Genomic DNA, 7,350 nt, shown 5'->3' with positions numbered 1-7,350 from the left:
TTTCTGGTAACAACGGTGTTTTCATACGGAACTTCTGCATGCATGTACAAGAAATGTGATTCCCAGCAAAAGATCTTTTGGACCGTTTTTCTACCATGCGTTGTGTGGCATTCGGATGCAACAAAACACACTCTGATGGACCTGTGCTGTCCAGGGAAGGAGAGCAAAGTGGAGCCCCAGCAGGGGATTGCAGAAATTATATGGAAGTAGGATTAATGATCAACAGAATAGAGCACTTCTGTACATTTAAAATGGAGCAAGTATACACAAGTTATCATTTTAGTAGAGCATAAATGCATGGTATTTTTATGTGTGTAGAAATGTAAACATTTATTATTTAAAAAAAAAAAGCATTATAATTAGTATTCTAGCGGTCTTTAATTGGAGGGAAAATTTTCAGTCGAGTCCACCAAAACCTTGATCTTCGGTCTTTAATTGGAAGACACAACTAATGATAAAACATAGGCATTCAATCGAGACCAAAAGAAAGTGGTCTTTAATTGGAGGGTCTCTCATTGGAGGGGTCTTTCATTAGAGGAGACCTGTAGCTCAATAGTTCGTAAGCCCTTTAAACCATGTCTTCGAAAATGGTGTTATATTGTTTATAAATATTTTATCATACTAGATGGTTGATTAGACCATTAAAAAATATTAAATAATTTTTTAATGATTTTTTTTTAAAAATATATTTTTTTATATACCATAATTAAACATAATTTTTTATATTAAAAACGTATCGGACGAGGCCAATACGACACATGCTGCTTGTTTAGGGGTCAAATGGTATAACAAATTCTATTTCCTGTTGTTTATGCTTTGAACTTGTGTGTTTCAGTCTGTTGAAAATCTATAAAATTTATGTGTAATCCACTGTAACCTCCTTGAAGTTGAAACCAGAAGCAATACTGTAAGTACTTAAGAATGTTAATTTATGCTTATTTAGATGAATATTGCAGTCATTTTTGTAATTAGTAGGTATAAATTTGTATGACAATCCATGGCTAATTATTAATGGCGGCTGTAGGCATTTCAGTAATGTTGATGTTAAATACCCAAACCTAGAAGGGAATAAATTGAGCATTGGCATCCTATGCAACCACAAACACACAACCCAACCCAACTGTTTTGCATAATAGTGTGAATTAATTATTAGTGTTATTATTAACTATAAGATCCGATTCCTAGCCTAGGCCCACATGTATGTAGCGAGTGGCCCAGGCCACTCCCCACCCCCCACCTTCCAGCCAGATCAGGCTAATGACATGCATGCTAACTCTCTGAATTTACAGGGCTAGGCCTACACGTACAAATTATCTCAACAGCCTGTCAGCTTTATTTTTAAATGCTTATTTATTATGTTTAGACACCGAATGATACAATCTGAGGTGGATCTAGATTAAAAAAAAAAAAATTTTTATTATCAAATTATTACTATTTTTATTTACTTATTTATTTTATAATTATTTTGTATTTAAATAAATTAGTGGCTGTACTATAAAATAAATGTGCAACAATTTGTTTTTTTTTACCCAAAGGTATCATGGTACAGGATTACCGTAGAGGTAATGGGAAGTGGAAGTATGCTCTTTACACCTAAGAGTAACTTGCAAGGGCAGTTCAGTGTATTGCTAATGGAGAAATGTCCCAGGCTATATATAAGAACTATGAAATTAAATTTAGTTTTGCTTTATTTTTTGTGTTAAACACCAATTTTTTAAATGTTTTCCATGACTTACTGTATTTGACTCCTGACCCCAGAGTCGTAAAAAAAAAAAACATTTCTGTTGATATTGGATTAAATACATTATGATTGGTTGGAAAACATAAGTTTTTTTTTATCATACCAATGATTGGTTGGAGCTAGAGAGTAAAAACACTCCCAAAACCTGTCAAATTTAGCCCAGTTGACGGTACTTATGAAAGTAGTAGCAACTGAAATGGGTATAATGTACAGAACAGCTCGAAAGCTAGTTGTATGGAGGACCAGGTCTTCTCATCTTAGATATGAACCTATACCACCTTATGTGTGTTCTGAATCTGCCTTCACAATTAAGTCATGAAATCGTCACAGATGCAGATACTCTCATGAAATCTTCCCAAAGTTTGTATTTTTATTATCACCATGTTTCAGTTTATTTTGTCAGAGTCAATTTTAATAATTGTAATGTAAAGGTGGATAATGTATACTAAAAATGAAGTGATTTAAAGTTGATTATTTTGTTTATTTAGATATCTGGTTGCTCATCTCCTAATAAGTTCAGAAGTAGCCCAAGAATTAGGACACCGGGCAGGGGGTAAAGAGTCAACCTGCTGTACTACAGTAATTTAATATCGATAAGAAGTATCATGTGGCGTCATCATTGGTGAAACACCATATTTTTTACAGGTAATAAATAATCAAATATTTTAACCTTCTGTCTTTTCCTCATGTAGGTAAAGTTTAAACATGTCTACGGCATATTCTATATGTATGATTATGCCTACTTGATTGATTTAATTGATTTGATTTTGATTTTTTTTTTTGTCTGATTTTGATGTCTTTTTACTTTTATTTCAGGGTGCAGTCTGAATTTATCCACTTTAAAGAAGGTTTGGGCCTGGTGTAGACTTAGTCCAAGATTTCCCCAGACAATTTTAGGAACTCTTTGTAAGTACTGGTTCCGAACTCTCTACAGCAGAGCTGAAAGCCATCACGACAACTAAATTTTCTGCAGAAGGATCCAACCATTAGGTTAAAGAAAAAGACACAATTTTCTGTTGGGAATTGTTTTTGAAAGATTGTGAAGGTGTCACTTGTTCAAATGAAAAATATTTTCAATATCATTTTTAGTTATTTAAATCACTGCTCATCTAGTGGTCAAAGTTCTAGTAGCAACATGTTTTAACATTTTCAAATGTAGCTAAAAATGATCTACTTAGCAATAGTTTTATGATGAGTTTTAAATACTTTCAATAAGATAATTGAGAAATAATAGGAGACCCTTGAAAATTTTGCAGACATTCAAATAATCTTTCAATTTTGATTTTGTGACAGTCTGGTGTATTATCATTAAAATAAATGAGAAAAATATAGGTTTTCGTTTTATAGACATCCGACCACAATGCTCATATCTGAGTTTAGATGCAAGTTCCTAAACAACTACATGCCACATCAAGCAGCGAAGAAAGTGATGATTTCCAAGCATTATTTATAGTATCGTTACCACTGGTAGTTATAAATGCAGTGAATATTTGTTTCATACATTAGTAATACATGCCTGCTAGGACTAACATACGGTATACCCTATCACCGTTACTACTCATGATCTTCCACTGACGCCGATAAGTACATTAGATGAGTTGCATTGGTTATAGAATCCACCATTTCTAAAATCTTCGCGAATTCTATAACCACAATGCTGAGATTAGAGCAGATACGTTAACAAGATCAGGCTAATGACCCTTAAAATGACCGTCGATAAAACTGACAAATATGTATTCTCACTTTTAAAATATGATATCAACAACATTTAAAATCCTACGTCCAAACCAAACACGCTTTAGAGTTAACACTGTATTTCCATTAATTATTTTAAAATTATTAAAAAAAACTTTATCAAATTATTTGAAAATGACTGCCAACATTATATGCAAGAAGCAAAACTGAAAAAAAGCCTGATGTCAAGGTAACACTTACCTATAAAGACTTGGTTACAGTGACATCACAGATGTACTCTGTTTATGACATTTCATTGGCCTAAATTTTTTCCTTATACATGATGGTGTCTTGAGAGAGTACGGTACACCTAGACTCCTAACATCATAGACTGATTTCATTTGATGTGTAACGGAAATAGAATAGAGGCCTACCAAGTCCTAAGAATAGTTTAATTTCTTGATCTTAGAAATCGTATGTTATAAATAATATAATTCTTGTTTTAAAGTAATTTCAGTCTTGGCAAGAAATAATTTTCTTATATTAAGTTATATATAAGAAATAAGATTTTTATTCTTGGTTAGAATTTAGAATTTTGCTATGTGAACATTTCGTAAGGATACACACTATGCAACAAGTTTTCCCAATCAAGCCAAGAACACTTCTCCATACAGTAATTAAGCTAGAATAAACTGTAGGGCCACTCAAAGAAAGAGTAAAATCAACATAATATTAAAATCAAGTTAATTGTGTAGCACCTGAGTTATGTATATAAATCATTAAAGAATAACAAAAGTCCACTACTAGTTCCCATCGTTTGGTGGGTCTGCACTCAACTTGGCATTAACAATGAGTGGTTGCAGGTTTAATTTACATTAGACTTTTTATATGAGGAAAGCAAGGCTTTGTCTGACAGACAATACAATAGGTCCAGATTTAATGTGTGGAAATTTGTAAACATTATTTAGCATTCCTCACTTTTTTATTTCTTTATTTCATTTTAATGTGGTTTTCAAACATTGTTGTAAATTTAATTCATTATTCAATACTCCTAGTCTTTTTTCCAACAGGAATACAGAAAACTACATGCATTGTGTTTCATTTAAAGAAGCTGCAGTATACCTTGTTCAATAAAAGTATAACATTACATATCAAGAAGCAGACGAGCTGCATTAAACAAGCGAACTTAACCTCCGTCAGACCATTAGAAACTACAAGGCAAACCAAAAAAAATACTGAATATGTTTATCATACTTGTATGATAAATGGCAATTGATAATTGCATAGATAGAAATGAAACTCAGTGGTTTCTGATCTGAATAATAGAAACTTTCTATTAAGTATTACTGTAAATATACAGTATATATAATTTTCCACACTCTTCTTGTATTCAGATACAATATCAATAAGGATGACAAGCCACAACAATCTTCAAGAGGCATTCTGATTAGAAGTCACTCGCCACTCAATATTCCAGACAAGCCACAGCAATCTTCAAGAGGAATTCTGATTAGAAGTCACTCGCCACTCAATGTTCCAGGAAATCTTTGAGCTTTATGGAAAAATGATAGTTGCTTGTCACAGAATCACTTTAGGCCGTAACCATATTCCAGTGATGGGCACCTCTGTACCCACCGACAGGTGCCAGTTCTGGATGAATATCAGCAGATTCTCAACCACACATTTGTCCTTACAGGATTCATGCCAATAACATTCTCAACTCTGTCTTTTTTTGTAGACGTAAGTGGGTGTCCCACCTACTATTCAGGCTTTTTAACTAACGTTGTCTGAAGAAGAACATAATATTTTAGATAACTGCATGATGAAGTTCATTGATGCAGAACATCCAATAGCCTATAAGTAGAAAGCTGTTGGCAAAGGTAGCAAAGGTACTCGGTCCAAGAAAAGGAATGCCTTGCTATAGTCTGGGCTATAAATAAAATTAACAACCAGCTATTACTCACCTACAAAAAGATATCCTCCCTGTATTTATAAAGGATGACAAGCAAGTTTGCATGATGTTAATGTAAAATAAAAAATGTGTAACATGTATCAAAGGTTGTATGAAAAAACAACAGAAGATTTGAAGCAATTAAAATAACAGTATGTGATTTGAATGAAGAGTAAGAGGTGGAGGAAGAAGGGTTAATGATGAGGCCTACAAAGCTCATGTAACAAGAAATAAAATGGCTAAATACTTGTGTGGTATTTTAAATTTGTGATTGTCACTTCGCTCAAGTTGTTAGGGAGCCTGGCCAGCATTTGTAATTCTAATCAATAACAAATCTGTATGTCACCAAAATATTTTTCAAATGTTCCAGTTAAATCGGCAATTTGCTGCCAGTATTATAAGGTGGTGAAGGAAGTGTAATAATGAAATCCAACAAGGTCTAGGCCTAATTTTTGGCTTCCTGACTGCATCTGCAAGTAGATACGAACAATCAACAGAGACCATGGTTAGCATTTTGGAGCAACCAAGTATGAATGATTTATAACGTTAAAAATTATTTTGAAATTGCATTTTCTGGTGAAACTAGTCAATAGTTGTCTTATATCCTGTAACTAGCGGCTTTTCAGCAACTGCAAGTGCAAGCATGGTAGGCCAAAAAAGGGGAAAGTTGATCTGTGCAGTGCTAACGCAATTTGCCCGATGGACACCGATTGCTAATCCTAGAGGAAGAAGTTGGCCTAGGCCAAGGCGTCCGAAAGAAGGAACGCTTCTTTCATGACAGATGTAATCCCGTCGAATGTCCAGAAGCTACATTCGGGCAATTGTAGACTGCCAAGGTTGTCTGTACTGGACATATGTCACGAAATTGGTCCATTTTTAAATGATGGTACTCTGAAGCATGTATAATATCACATGCCTTTGTTTTATAGGTTATAGACTCGCTAATACAATTGAAGGCTTCAAAAGAAAGGGCTTTCCAAAATGCAGAAGTACCATTGATGGCACCCACATTCCTGTTCCATTTTCAAATAAAGCAGACTACCATAATAGAAAGGGGTGGTACACCATCATTCTGCAAGGTGTTGTTGACCATAAATATAAATACAGGAATCCTCCATTTTCATTGCTTTTGTCATTGAGAACATTAAAATAAAAATGATATTACAAAAAATTAAGTTATGGCACAGAAGGGTAGCATACATGGTATTTCACAATATTAAAAGGACAAAAGAAGACGCACATACTGAAATAAACAAGAAATATTTCCTATATTTCTTGTTCACTTCTTTATTCATCCATATTTAAATCCTTCAAAGGGGACAAGACGCTGTTAAATTAACCATCTGTGTCTACCACAATACTGGACACAAATATGAGGCCCAGACAATGCGATGTTATGTTGAGCACTGTTGTTATTGATAACATCAGCACAAAGAACTTAATAAAAAAAAAGTACAGGTTATTAGGGAACGCAACTAGGCAGCAATTTTGCAAACATTTGTAAAATTGAACAACATTTGGTAAATCTTACATAAACACATTTTCTCGACGATACAATTGACCATGAGAAATGTATAGCTAATTTCCATAGTTTCATGGACTATTTACGAACTCATGATTTAAGACGCCCATTAACGCACCCGCAGCCCAAAAAAAAAAAATGCTTTTCCTTTTTTATTTGCCCACCGTTGCCTTGAAATCTCCAAAAATAAAAAATAAAAATAAGATATGTATTACTACTTCCTAATTATATAAATTTAAAGCATTTAACTATCCCATTACTTCACTGTTTACATCCAACAATAAAATTTTATTTTTATTTTCCCCGTCTGGATGTTTTTGGCAAAACCATTTGCTAAATAAGGAAACAATATTTTATTTTTATTTTTAATCCACCTTCCTCTGATGACCAATTACATATGAGAAAATGTGGGAGGGGGGAATTGTCTGTCTCTTATACACATGGGGGGGGAGTAGTCAGCCT

The sequence above is a fragment of the Anneissia japonica genome, unplaced genomic scaffold (assembly GCF_011630105.1).
Source record: "Anneissia japonica isolate Jap-2015-1 unplaced genomic scaffold, ASM1163010v1 scaffold287834_len5846547_cov211, whole genome shotgun sequence".
NCBI lineage: Eukaryota > Metazoa > Echinodermata > Crinoidea > Comatulida > Comatulidae > Anneissia > Anneissia japonica.
Note: the sequence above shows the minus strand (reverse complement) of the source record.